Source organism: Suricata suricatta, chromosome 8, assembly GCF_006229205.1.
Source record: "Suricata suricatta isolate VVHF042 chromosome 8, meerkat_22Aug2017_6uvM2_HiC, whole genome shotgun sequence".
NCBI lineage: Eukaryota > Metazoa > Chordata > Mammalia > Carnivora > Herpestidae > Suricata > Suricata suricatta.
In genome coordinates this window covers 20,021,271-20,035,307 of record NC_043707.1, presented here as the reverse complement: position 1 = coordinate 20,035,307, position 14,037 = coordinate 20,021,271, and the positions used below count along the sequence as shown (strand labels likewise).

The 14,037-nt window shown below is 48.3% G+C and overlaps 1 protein-coding gene across 1 annotated transcript in view; it reads right to left on the bottom strand.

The window, feature by feature from the left end:
• Window positions 1-12,861, bottom strand: part of IL21R (interleukin 21 receptor) — a 32,486-nt gene extending 19,625 nt beyond the window's left edge. The window contains exon 1 of the mRNA XM_029947231.1: window positions 12,302-12,861. The gene's annotated coding sequence lies outside the window, so the exon portion shown is untranslated. The remainder of the gene's footprint in view (window positions 1-12,301) is intronic.
• Between the last annotated feature and the right edge of the window lie 1,176 nt (window positions 12,862-14,037).

The window sequence follows — 14,037 nt, the reverse complement described above, 5'->3', positions numbered from 1 at the left end:
TGTAGGAAAGTGGATGGACCTTGAGGGTGTCATGCTGAGTGAAGTAAGCCAGGCAGAGAAGGACAGAAACCATATGTTTGCACTCATAGGTCTAGCAGGAAAACAAGAGAGACCTAATGGAGAACCAGGGGGAGTGGAGGAGGGAGAGAGAGTTGGGGAGAGAGAGGGATGCAGAACTTGAGAGACTATTGAATGCTGAGAATGAAGGGGAAGGGGGAGGGGGGAAAAGAGGTGGTGGTGATGGTGGAGGGCACTTGAGGGGAAGAGCACTGGGTTTTGTATGGAAAACAATTTGACAATAAAATATTATGGAAAAAAATATAAAATAAATTAAAAAAAGATTTAAAAAATAAAATAAAATGGTATGTTTGCCACGGAAAACAGTTCAATAGTTTTTTAAACAATTGATATAGTATTACCACAAGACTTCTAGGTATACAGTGAAAAGAACTGAAAACATATGTCTTTTAAAAAAGAACTCTGTACATGAATATTCACCACAGTCCCAAACTGGAAGCTAGCTCCAGTGTCCAACAACTGAATAGACAAAACATACAATATCCACAGAATAGAATATTATTCCAGCCATGAAGATGAATGAAGTACTGATATGGGCTTCAACACAGCTGTGTCTTGAAAATTTATGCTGAGTTAGGGGCACTTGAGTGGCTCAGTCGGTTAAGCGTCCGACTTCGGCTCAGGTCATGATCTTACAGTTCGTGGGTTCGAGACCCGCGTTGGGCTCTGTGCTGACAGCTTGCAGCCTGAAGTCTCCTTTGAATTCTGTGTCTCGTTCTCTATCTTCCCTTCCCCCACTCGAGCTCTCTCTCTCTCTCAAAAATAAATAAACATTAAAAAAATAAAGAACATTTATGCGGAGGTAAAGAACCGAGGCACAAAAAGCCACATTGTATGGTTCCATTTATATGATGTTTCTAGAGTAGGCAGATCCGGAGAGACAGAAAGTAGATTAGTGGTTCCTAGGGGCTGGAGCTTTGGAAGCGGGGGAATGGTGGGTGATTGCTAATGGTTATGTCTTTTTTTTTTTTTTTTTTGAGTGATGAAAATGTTCTGCAGTTAACAGTGGTGATGATTGTACAACTTTGTGAATATACTAAAAACCACTTGGGGTGCCCGGGTGGCTCAGTTGGTTAAGTGTCCGGCTCAGCTCAGGTCATGATCTCACGGTTCGTGGGTTCAAGCTCCACATTGGGCTCTGCGCTGACAGCTCAGAGCCTGGAGCCTGTTTCAGATTCTGTGTCTCTCTCTCTCTCTGATCCTCCCCTGCTCACACTGTCTCTCTCTGTCTCTCAAAAATAAATTTAAAAAAACATTAAAAACTTAAAAAAACATTTAATAGTACACTTTTAAAACCTAAATTGTATGATACATGAATTAGACCTTAATTACAATTTTTAAAAATGTAAATATTTAAAAATAAAGATTTTTTTCAAATAAAAAAAAACCTGAGAGAATTTGTCACTAATAGACTATAACTTGTCACTAATAGGCTGCATCAAAAGATGTATTTACAGTGCGTTTTTTTGGGCAAAAGAAAAATAACACCAGATGGGAAGCAAGGTAATATAGGAAGGAATAAAAAGCAATAGAGAATAATTATAAATATAAATGCATAATAATTGTTTAAAATAATAGTGATACTGAAAGTTAAAGTGTATGCAGAGTTAAAATATGTTACCATGATGCCCCAAAGGTAAGAAAGACTGAATAAAGTTAAAGGTCACTGTATTGTCTGGGAAATGATAGAAGTGCCAACATAAAGTAGACTCAACAAAAAAAAATCAAGTATGTTGTAATCTCTAAGATTACAGAAAGGAAACACAGAATAATAGTGTTTTAAATAAACTTTATTTATTTAAAAAATTTTTTTTATAATGGTCAAATACCGAACATGATATACCTGAGGGCAAGAAAAAGACAAGAATGTCTTGTACGGAGGTCCCAGTCAATGCAATAAGGCAAGAAAAATAAATAAATTTATGAAGATCAGAAAACTCTAAAGATTGAAATGATATAAAGATTGAGCACCTAGAAAAATCCAGATACTTAACAAGCTATTAGAATAATAATTGTTGAACAGGGATACTGAAAATGAGATCAATATAAAAAATCTACTGTATCTCTAAAGATCAACAAAATTGACAAAGTCTTAGCTAGACTAACAAAAGTAAGAGAAGACTCAAATAACCAAAATCAGAAAGGAAACAGAAGACATTACAACTGATGCCACAAAAATAAAAAGGCTTGCACAAGAATACTGTAAATAATTATCCACCACCCAACTTAATGATGTAGAAGAAATGGATAAATTCTTAGAAATGTACAGCCTACCAACACTGAATTGTGAAAAAAAAAGAAAATCTGAACAGATCTATAAATAGTGAGGAGATTGATTCAGTAACTAAAAAGGTCACAACAAAGAGAAGCCCAGGACCAGATGATTTCACTGGTAAATTCTACCAAACATTTGAAGAAGAATTAATGCCAATCCTTCTCAAACTCCTCTAAAAACCTGAAGATAAGAGAACAATTCCAAACTCACGGGCAGCATTATACCAATGTCAAAGCCAGACAGAGAAAACTCCAAACCAATATCGCTGATGAATCCTGATGTAAAAATCCTTGACAAAATACGAATAAATGGAATCCAAAAACATGTTAAAATGATGATATGCCATGACCAAGTGGAATTTGTTCCTGGGCTGCAAAGATGATTCAGTATGCAAAAATACACCACATTAACAGAGCAAAGGACAAAGATCACACAATCATTTCAGTTGATGCAAAAAAGGCATTTGACAAAATTCAACATCTTTTCATGATAAAGACAGTCAGCAAACCAGAAATAGAAGGAAATTACCTCAACACAATAAAGGTCCTATATGAAAGCCTACAGCTACCCTCTTACTCGATAGTAAAAAACTGATGGTTTCCCTCTAAGGTCGGGAAAAAAGCAAGAATGCCCACTCTCACCACTTTTACTTAACATAGTACTATAAGTCATAGTCAAACCAATTACGAAAAAAATAAAAGGCAGTCACATTGGAAAGGAAGAAGTAAAATTATCTCTGTTCATAGCTGACATGACCTTATGTAGAGAAAACCCTAAAGATTACACACACCCACACACACACTATTGGATTAATTAACAAATTCAGAAAAACAGAATGATATAAAATCAACACTCAAAAATCACTTGCATTTCTATATGTTAATATCAAAAGGAAATTAAAATAATATCATTTATAATAGCATCAAAAATAATAGAACATTTAGGAACAAATTTAACCATGGAAATGAAACTCTTGGACTCTCAAAACTACAAAACATTGCTAAAATACATTATAAAAAGGCACAAATAAATGCAAAGACATCCCATGTTCATGGATTGGAAGACTTAATATTAACAATGTCCAAAGCAATCTACAGACTCAATGCAGTTTCTGTCAAGATCCCAATGGCATGTTTTGAAGAAATAGGTAGAAAATTGTCCTGAAATTCATATGGAATCTCAAAGGACTCTGAATAATCAAAACAATCTTTGACACTGAAGAACAAAGCTACAGACCTTATCCTTCCTGATTTTATAACTAAGCTACAGTAATCACAGTAAGTATAGACATAAAGACAGACATATACACACTGCTGTAAAGACAAAGTAGGTATTGGCTTAAAAACAGGCATAGAGATCAATGGAGCAAAATAAAGCCCAGAAATAAACCTTTGCATAGATGGCCAATGAAGAAAGAACAGTCTCTTCAACAAAGAGAAATAGGAAATGAAATGTGCATGTAAAGTAATGAGCATGGACTCTTACATCATACACAAAAATTAACTTAAAATGGCTTAAAGACTTATATGTAACACTTGAAGCTATAAAACTTTTAGAAGAAAACATAAGGGAAAACTTCAGAACACTGGGCTTGGCAATGATTTATTGGCTACAACACAAAAAGCGCAGACAGCAAAGCAAACATAGACAAACACGACCACATTAAAACCCTCTGCATCACACAGGAAATAATCAATAATAAGGTGAAAAGGCAACTAGAGAATGATAAAAAGTATTTGCAAACCGTATATTGAATACATGCAGAATTATGAACTCCCACCATTCAGTAGCAAAACAGAACAGAATGGAACAGAACAGAACAAATGGTTTGATTGAAAAACGGTTGAAGATTTTGAATACGTATTTCTCCTAAGAAGATTGAAAAAAGCGGCCAACAGGTGTATGAAAAGATGCTCAAAATCACTAATCATCAGGGAAATGCAAATCAAAACCACGGTGAGTTATTACTTCACACCTAAGTGGGCTGGATGCCATGTTGGTGAGAATGTGGAAAAATCGTATCCCTTAACGCACGTTTGTGGGATTTGTAAATGGTGCAGACGTGACAGAAGATGGTGTGGACGTTGCTCAAAATATTGAAAAGAACCATTATAAACCGGCAACCCACTTCTGGCCAGGTATCCAAAAGAATAGAAAACAGGGATTCAAAGATACGTGCACTCCGATGTTCGCTGCAGTATCAGTCCCAACAGTCAACACATGAAAACCTTCTAAGTCCACCAACTGGCGAATGAATAAAGAAAATGTGGCACATACATACAGTGGAATATTACTTCGCCTTAAAATAGAAAGACGACTACAATATGGATGAACGTTGAGGACATCACGCTCAATGAAATAAGCAACCACTCGGATTCTACTTATGCGACATATCTGAAGTCATCAAGCTCGTAGAAACAGAAAGTAGAATGGTGGTTTTCAGGGGGATGGAGGTGGGGGGAAATGAGGAGTGGTTACTGGGTATGAAGTTTCAGTCGTGCAAAGTGAAAAAGTTTCAGCGATCGGTCGTACAACAGCACACGCACACTTTAGCAATCCTGCACTGTTCTGTACGGTCCCTGCAGAACGTGTGAAGACAATACAAAATATGGTACTAGTTTATGAAGGCCACAGCTGGCATGCTCCGTCTTGTGCTCATGAGATTCGCAGATGAAAGATCGACAAACATTATAAAAGTAAAGGTAAGAAGCCCCTGGCTGAGAGCTGAAGTAGACTGGGTTTGGCACCAGTTTCTTTCTATATCTGAAGCTCTCATTGAAAAAGTGTGTTAACCAAGTTGAAGTGTGGGGAAAATCTAGTGTATTTCTATATACCAAGACATGATTAAAATGATACAGTTTGCGTAGGCATAAAATAATCAAGTACTCTAATGAGCTTCTGTGAAAGAGGCACAGGACCTCTACCCAGACACCTACAAGATACCCGTGATGTAAAATTTTAAAGATGTAAATAAATGGAGGGTCATACGTGTTTGTGAGTCAGAAAATTGAATATTTTAAAGATGTCCATTCTCCCCACATTGGACTAACGTTTCAAATGAAATCTCAAGTTTCAAGAAAATCCCCAGCAAGATTTCCTTTGGTGGAAATTGACAAGCCAGTGCTCAAATTTGTGCAGAAATGCAAAGAACTGAGAAGACTTTAGACAACCCAAAATGACACAGTATTGCTGCAGAGGAAAACAGCCTGGCCAATGGAAAAGAATAGAGTCCAGAAAGAGACTCAGGTCTATAGTCATTGGTTTTCAACAAAGACACCACTGCAAAGTCATGGGGAAAGCATGATTTAAAAAAAGAAGATGGTAGATTCATTGGATATTCATACGAGGAAAAATGAACCTTAACCCTCCACTTTACATCATACATAACAATAAACTCCAGATATTTTGTAGACCTATTGTCAGAGGAAAACAATAAAACTTCTAGAAAGAAACAGAGGATAATATTTTCACACCCTTAGGGTCGATGACACTTCCTAAACAGCACATAGAAAGCTTGAGCCATAAAGAAAAAGACTGATAAACTGAACCTCATTAATATTAAGAATTTTTGTCCACCAAAGCATTTCACTAAGGAACTGAAATGGGAAGACATTATACCTGAATCTATGCATCTATAGGTTTCTTTTATAGAACTACATATATAATTCCTATATTTTATATAGTTACATATAATATGTAATTTTATAAAATTATAAAATATGTTATATATCATTTTATATATCTATAATACATATAACTTGCATGTGTATGTTTATATATTTATATGTGTACACACACATAGGTACCTGTATCCAGAATATATAAAGAACTCCTACAAAACAATAATAAACGAGTGCACCTGGGTGGGTCAGTTGGTCAAGCATCCAATCCTTGATTTCGGCTCAGGTCATAATCTCACGATTTGTGAGCTCGAGCTTCGCATCAGGCTCTGGGCTGACCATGCAACAGCCTGCCGGGCACTCTCTCTTCCCCTTCTCTCTGCTCCTCCCCTGCTTGCTCTCTCTCCCTCCAAATAAATAAATAAACACTAAAAAAATGTTTTAAACACAACCGTCAACAGCACAAAACTCAGTTTGGAAAGAAAGCAAAAAAGCTTAAAGGGACCCTTCACCAAAGACATCCAAATGGCCCCGAAGCGTAGTAAAAGTTGCTTACAATCATGACTCATCATGCAAATTGACACGTCTTGGAGACAGCACTGCACCAGGAACGGCGAAAGCGAAGAAGACAATTCCACGTTCACGAAGGACAACGAGTGACCCAGACTTCTCAGTGTTCCGGTGCACGTGCAATTTGGGACGGCCACCTCGGGACACCCCTGCTGACCAGAATCCTACTTCCAGGCTCGGCATGGACCGTGTGCACACGCAGGCGTGCGCCAGGACGTTCCCAGCGGCATAATACACCCTCCCCAAACCGGAAAGAACCCAAGCTTTGGTTGCCCCGCGTCTCCTTTCCCTCCCTGATGATTCAGGAACGGGATTGCTGGGTGTCACCAGGTCAGCCATGGGGCTCAGGCGGGGATTGGGGCTTGAAAGTGAAAGGTAAGTGAGGAGTGTGGTAAAAGCAAAATGGCCGGTTTCCCAGAGGGACCAAGGAGAAATGAGGTGGGTGACGAGGGACTCCCCAGCCGTGCCAGAAACAAGAGGTCGCCCGATGGGGAAGTGTCAAGACTGAGGGACTTCCCAAAAGGGAACATAGAAGAAAGGGCTCCCGTTCACCCCTGGTCTTCAAGGACTTCTGCCCACCTGACCCCCTGCCGGCTTCCTCCCTGATCTCTCCACCATCCAGCTGTGGCCGGTCCAATCCCATCCACCTTGCAACTGGAGCATTCAGTGGCTCCCCATTGCCCTTCAGAGAAGACCCCAAATTCCTTAGCCCGGCATTCAAGACCTTGCAGGATCTGCCCCCCGACGTTCCTTCCGACCCCCAGCACCCATCCTGGACTGCGGGGACACCAGACTCCCGACAGCTTCACCAGCAGTCCCCATCCATCCACCTTCCACGCCTCTGCATGTGCTCTTTCAGCCACTGGAACTCTCCACCCTCCACGGCGGACTGACAGCCTCCCACTCAGTCTTCGAAAATCCAGTTCAGATGTCACCTCCTCTGTCAGCCTTCAACCCCTCCAAAGAGGATGAGTCACTCCTTCCGCTGGGGTCCGCCCCTCCACCAGGGGACACCGCTTGGGGTGTTTTCACGGACATTCCGAGCCACAGCCAGGCGAGGACCACGTGTCTCTTAGCTGCTGCTAAAACGCCGGTGGTGACAGTGCCTGACGCACACTGAATTTTCAAAACTCTCAGGACATGAGTGACTCCATGAAAGGGCATGCTTTCTAGCATCATGGCGTTTGAAGCCCACCCTCATGGACGGGCATCCAGGCCCGGCTGGGCGAGAGAGGTAGACTGACAGGTTGGCATAGGACCTTCCCAACCTGGTCGGCTCCTACTGACTAAGCTAAGACCCAGGGTCCTGGCACCTCTGTCCGCAGACACCCGCAACCCACCCTTTGCCACCTGCAAAAAAAAAAATTGTAAAAAAACCAACTAACATTACCCACACGCCTACAAAGTTAAAACCTACACAGACTCTGAAATCAACTGTTATTCTTTTTGACTCCTTGTGCTTAAATTTGGTGCATTGAGCATCTTTAGGTAGTCAATAAGGATAAAATCTCCAGCGCTCCACCTTCCCTCCTCTACCTCAGGGCCTTGGCACATGACTCTGTCTGGAGCACTTTTCCTCATGCTTCTTTGCTTCCTCGTCCTTTGGTTTCAACTTCAATGTTGAAGACCGGCTGGTCTGGGCGTCCCCTGCAGCTCCCTGGGCCACACATCCTTCTTCATGGTTGTAATATTAGGATCGGTTTAGTCGATGCTTCTGTTTTTGGGTTTGTGAACTATCTCTGTCCTGGAGCATAAGCCCCAGAGACTGGGAAATTATCACAAAAGAAAGTATCCTTAGTGCGTAGAATGAGGCCGGGAACCCAGTAGACTCTCAATGAGTAGCGAGGAAGGGCAAATGGTAAGAGTCGTTGCATCCAGTCACACAGCAGCGGGCCCACGGGCAGCCCCCGAGAGAGCGTTTCCCCCAACAGCTTCATCATGGCCCCCAGGAACTTCCCTCCACCCTGAGCAACACCCTCAGCTCCCAGGCTCTGAGCAGTCATCAGGCCGTCACCAGATTAGTAACGTGCAGAGAGGGATGGCGGGGCGCCCAGGGTCATACAGAAAGTTCTTAGTCAGGCAGAACTCTCAAGCTGGAGAAGGATCAGCCTGGGGGCCCTAGATCAGAAAGGAGGCTCTGTCACTAACCCAGAGTGGACCCTGAGGCGTATCCATTCCTTTCTCTGGGCCTCGGTTTTCCTCATCTATAGAATGGGGCAGCGCCGTGGCCTGGCCGAGGTAGTGGGAGGTAGACACACTGTAGGCGTGTGTGTAATGTTAGTTGGTTTTTTACCTTTTTTTTTTTTTTTTTTTTTTTTTTTTTGCAGGTGGCAAAGGGTGGGTTGCGGGTGTCTGCGGACAGATGTGCCAGGACCCTGGGGTCTTAGCTTAGTCAGTAGGAGCCGACCAGGTTGGGAAGGCCCTCTGCCAACCTGTCAGTCTACCTCTCTCGCCCAGCCGGGCCGGGATGTCCGTCCACGAAGCCTCTTTTAGAGTGAGCAAGCGGTCCCTGCTGCACCTCCGCCCAGCCTGCGCACCCGCTCTCTCCAGCTGCCTTCCTGCCAGGCCAGGAGGGGCTGGTCAGAAGGCAGAGAGAGAAGAGGTTTGCAGCTGCAGGGGCAGGGGTGAGGGCTGGCAGCCTGCTCTCTATGCCCCGCTGCCTTGTATGCCCCCATGCTTGGAGGCCCCCACCTGTCTGCCCTGGACAAAGTAGGCTGAGTGTTATAGATTCGTACACGAGAAGCCTGCCAGGCCCTGCCCAATCTACATCATCGAGCCCTCTTGCAGGAAACAGAGGCCCAGAGAGGCCTGGAGCCTTGCCTATGGTCACACAGTGAGGAGGGACCGGGGCCTGAGCAGGGAGCCGGGTTCGAGTACTGGCCCTACCTCTCTGGGGACCATTCAGGTGACCCGGCCCTTCCTGGGAGCTGTGGGGACCAGCAGGCTAGGCCCTCTGCTGCAGGTGTCCTCGGCCATGGGAGGGGGGCATCAGCGGGGCCCCTGCCTGCGCCCTGGGGAATATTCTCAGGTTGTTTCAGAAGTTCCAAGTTTACTCAGATCCTGCAAATGAGCTGTCATAAAAAGTCCCTTTGGCCAGGCGCCAGGGCAAGGAGTGGGGGCGGTGGCATCTGTGAGCCAGGGGTGGGGGTGGGGCTCCTCTCTACTCCCCCTCCCCAGCCCCACTCCCACGTTTCAGGGTGCCCTAGAGGGCCAGGAAGGGAGAAGCAGGGGAGGAAGGGGCTCTTCCTTGAAATGTCTGCTCCCTCCCCTCCCCTCTGCTTCCCTCCCTCTGCTGGCGAATGACTCCTGGGCGACCCTGAAAGCCCTACTGCTCTCCGGGCCTCAGTTTCCCCAGCTGTGAAAGGGAGACTAAAACCACCATAGGAGCTGTCGTTTATTGAGGGCTTACTGTAGGCCAGAAGCGATGCAGTGTCTTCCAGCGAATAACACAACAGTCATTACCAGCAATCCTTAAGGTAAAGCATAATTGCTACTATTTCTTGTGAGCCACTGCGAAGCCAGGTTCCCCTCCTCCTGGCCCTGGGCCTGTCTGTCTGCAGCACTGAATCCCCAGGACCTAGGACAGTGCCTGGCGCCCCAGTGGGTGCTCAGAGACTAGCGTAGAATAAAACCTCATGACCAACCGGAAATGGATGTTAGAGCCGGGGACACGGAGGTTCAAGGGAGGTGAAGTGGCTCACTCAAGGTCACACAGGTACTAGGGGGCGGGACTGGGGCTCCACCCAGTCCTGGCCGCCTCCAGAGCCCCGGATCACCACCATCACCACCGGCATCACCACCGGTGGTGAGTTGGTGTGCAGGTCATGGGTCTCGCACCCCCCACCTGCCTTCTTCCCTTCATGTATTTATGTATCAGTCACCAGAGAGGGAACTGGTGCCTCTCGAAGATTCTGGTGCCTTCCCTCTTTCTATCTCCTCTGGAACAAGCCTCCTCCACCTGCCCCACAAGCCTTTTGTGGTCCCCACTCCCATCCCCACCCCCACCCTCACTGGGCAGGTGGGAGCCTAGGGCTCCTGCTTTGTCTTTGTTCACCCCATCCCTCCCAGCCCTCAATTTTGGTCTAACACTTGGCCTCTTGGTTTTCTCCGCTGCGGGATGGTGAGGACCCAAACGCTCCCCAGCGTGGGGTGGGCAGGACCAGGGCTTCCGGAGTCCCCCACGGGGAGCAGGTAATCAGGGCTGTCCCTCCCCATCTCAGAAGGGCTCTCGAGACTGAGTCTTGCTCCTATGCCATCTTGTCCGGCAGGTGTGGTCCTGCTGTCAAGCAGACTGGTGGCCCAAACCCAGCTCTGCATCTCACGGCCACGAGGAGCCTGGGATCCTGGATCTCTTCATCTGTGAAATGGGCGGAATGAGGCTCCCGGCCTCACTTGATGTTGTAAGGATCACAGGAGCCCCTCCAGTGCCAGCAGCATGCTGAGTCCCGGTGCCGGGAGGACCAGACCTGCAGGGGCCAAGGAAAGCCGGACCGCAGGCTCTCCAATGTGCCCCCGCCCCTTCCACTGCTCTTGGACACTGGGCCCCCTTGGCCACAGGCTCCCCTTCCCAATGGTACAAGCCACCTTCCTGGGCAGATCTCCGACCGGCAACTTTCATATTTTTAAGCCCTCGAATCCTCACAACTTGCCCCATGAGGATGGAGCTGTCTTCATCCCCATTTTAGAGACAAGAAAACTGAGGCTCTGTGAGGTTGGAAGAAGCACAGACTTGCCCAAGTTCACCCAGCTAGGGAGACGCATGGCCGGCTTTGGAACCCGCCAGGTTTTCCCCTGCTCCGCCATGTGCTTCTAACCCCCACCCATGTTTCCCCTCCCTTCCCCAGGAGAATACAAATGTCCCCTGGGGAGCAGCCTCTGACTTTTGAATGCCTCCTGCCTGGGTCCACTGCTCCCACTGAGCACCCTGGCCATTCCTTCCAAAAGTCCAGCGTCCTCACCAGAGGCCTGTCCTCCCTGAGCTGCGGGGCCAGGAAAGCATCAGCCTCTTCTTTCCTCGCCTTTCCACCTGTCAGAATTCAGCCCATGCCTCCGGGCTCAGCCTCCCCAGCCTCCCGGCCTCTCTCTCTTCCAAGCACACCAGGCCCTTGGCTTCTCACCGTTAGCTCATCCCCTGTGCTTCGGTGAGAAGGAGACAGCGTGGAGGACAGGGCCAGCCTCGAGTCACCTACCCAGCCTGCTGCGCTCTGTTGAGTCCTCTTTGGACAATCACCCTGCCTCTCAGAGCCCCTGTTCTCTATCTGTGAAATGGGTACAGCAATCCGTTTCAAGGGCTCAGAGGACACAAAGAAGCTAAAACACAGAACCTATCCCCCAAATCGATGCCCTTCCCCAAAACAGGATCCCTGGAAGTGCCACGCCGTCACGCCCGCGCCTACCCCTGCCCACCTCGGCTGCCAGGCTCCCCGCCGTGACTGTGGCATCATGTCTGGTCTGGGACCAGCTTTCTTCCCCCAGCCCTGGCTATTTGGAGCTGGTTCCTACAGACAGCTCGTGGGGTCAGGTCAGCCGTGTCCCAGCCTCCAGGCCCCCAGGCCTCCCGCAGATGCACAAAAAGGCCCTGTGGGTGTCCTGGGCCGGGCTCCACAGGAGACTCCAGCCCAGTTCTGCCGGCCTCCCTGTCCCCAGCTGTGATGGGGGGACAGACCCCCTCCTTGTCCTCTCCTCTCAGGCAGAGAAGGTACCAGAACCCACCCCCACCCCGCTGCCCCACAGAGAGCAGTGGCGGGAGCTGAGTTACCTGCTATCCTGGCTTCTCCCTCAGGAATCCATTCTGTGTGTCAGTGGCAATCCAGTGGGCTCCCCAAGCTGGGGGCCTGGCTCGGTGTGGGGCTGGGGGACCAGAGTCAAAGGCGCAGGCAGGTCTAGGGGGTGGGGATCCGCAGCCTGCCCTGAGTCACCAGCCAGACAAGCGTGCGACCTGTCACTGGGCTGGACGGCCAGGCTCCAGGCCAGCGGGCCACACAGAGGGCGCCAGCCGGGGTCACAGGCAAGGGTCGGTCACATCCCAGGGAGGTCACGCACAGACAGAAGGCAGAGATCAGCGGCCCCGGGGAGACACACGGCAGACCTGGGGCCGCCAGACGGACAGACGGACAGACAGGGGAAGTCAGGCAGAAGGCAGGTGGCCAGCCAGGCAGACACAGAGACAGACAGGCAGTCAGGCGGACAGACAGCCGTGTGGCTGTCAGTCACACTCAGGGAGGAGCAAACAGCCGACCCCGGAGCCCTCGGGTCACTTGGCAGAGCCCCATGGGTCTGTCAGCGCCCACTGCCACCCTGCCCTGCCGCGTGTGCAGGGTGGGGAGGAAGGGGAGGATGTGGTGAGCAGCTCTCCCCGCAGGCCCTGCCCACAGAGCGGCTGGCCCCTCCCCAGGGGGTGAGAAAGAGGTGGGAGGGGGCCGGGCTCCTGGCAGCGCCCTCCGATCACCAAAGGTCACCCGCTAGGAAGACCTTTGGGGCCAGCAGGGTGGTGTCTGTCTGTTGTAGACCCCACTCCCACCCCCCACCCCCGGTTCCAGGCCTCACAGTCATGACCTGAGAGGAAGGCAGGGCCCATGAACCACCGTTCTCCCAGACCAAGGCTCAGAGGAGTGCAGAGGTGGTGTTAATGGACCCAGGGGGTCCCGGGGGTCCCAAGAGCCCAAGTCTCCATTCAGAGAGGAAGCTGAGGGCCAGAGACTCGCCTGCACGCCGCCCTCCTGCCTGGGGAGGGGGGGCACCTTTGGATCCCCCTCCCAGACTCCTCTGACCCCGGTTCTTTGGACTCCAGCTTCCCGCCGCAGGGCTGCAGGGAGCAGGACCCTGTCTCCGTGTCCTTGAAAAGACAGTCCCTCTCTGAACGCCCTATTTCCCCCTCCATCAAGCAGGGACGCCCAGCCAAGGGGGACAGGGTAGCCATTACTAACACACGAGAACTCAGGAAAGACATAGAGAAAAGCAATTCCCAGGAGAGTTTACATCTTGCCGATGAGCCAGGGGCCCAGGAAAGAGTGGGACATCTGTCTCTGGCAGATGTTTAAGAAATCGGAGACAAAACTCAGCTGGCTCGTGGCCAGCAGGGAGAGCGAGAGCGCTCACCGCCCGCGCTGCGCTGACCATCTTGCAGTTTTTCAGGCACCTGCGTGATCTCATGTTATCCCCCGAGCCCTGCAAGGCAAGCAAGATTATTTCCCTTTTATGGATGGAGAAAACAACGCTCAGAGAAGTGGCGTGTCTGTCACACAAGCTAAGAGGTATCATAAACTGGGATTTGGACCTGCAGGGATCTAATTCCTAAGCTGCGCCAGGCTGTGAAAACCAGGACCCAGTGTTCCCGGGGTGGATGGGGGCTCCTTTGTGGGTATTGATGACACGGTTTGGCTCAAAAACACATGCATCTCTCTTCAGCTGACTCATTTTTGGGAAACTATTTGCAGCTAGCCCGCATGACCGCTCCAAAGAAAAAGAGAAAGCATCTTGCTATTTATTTCTTCT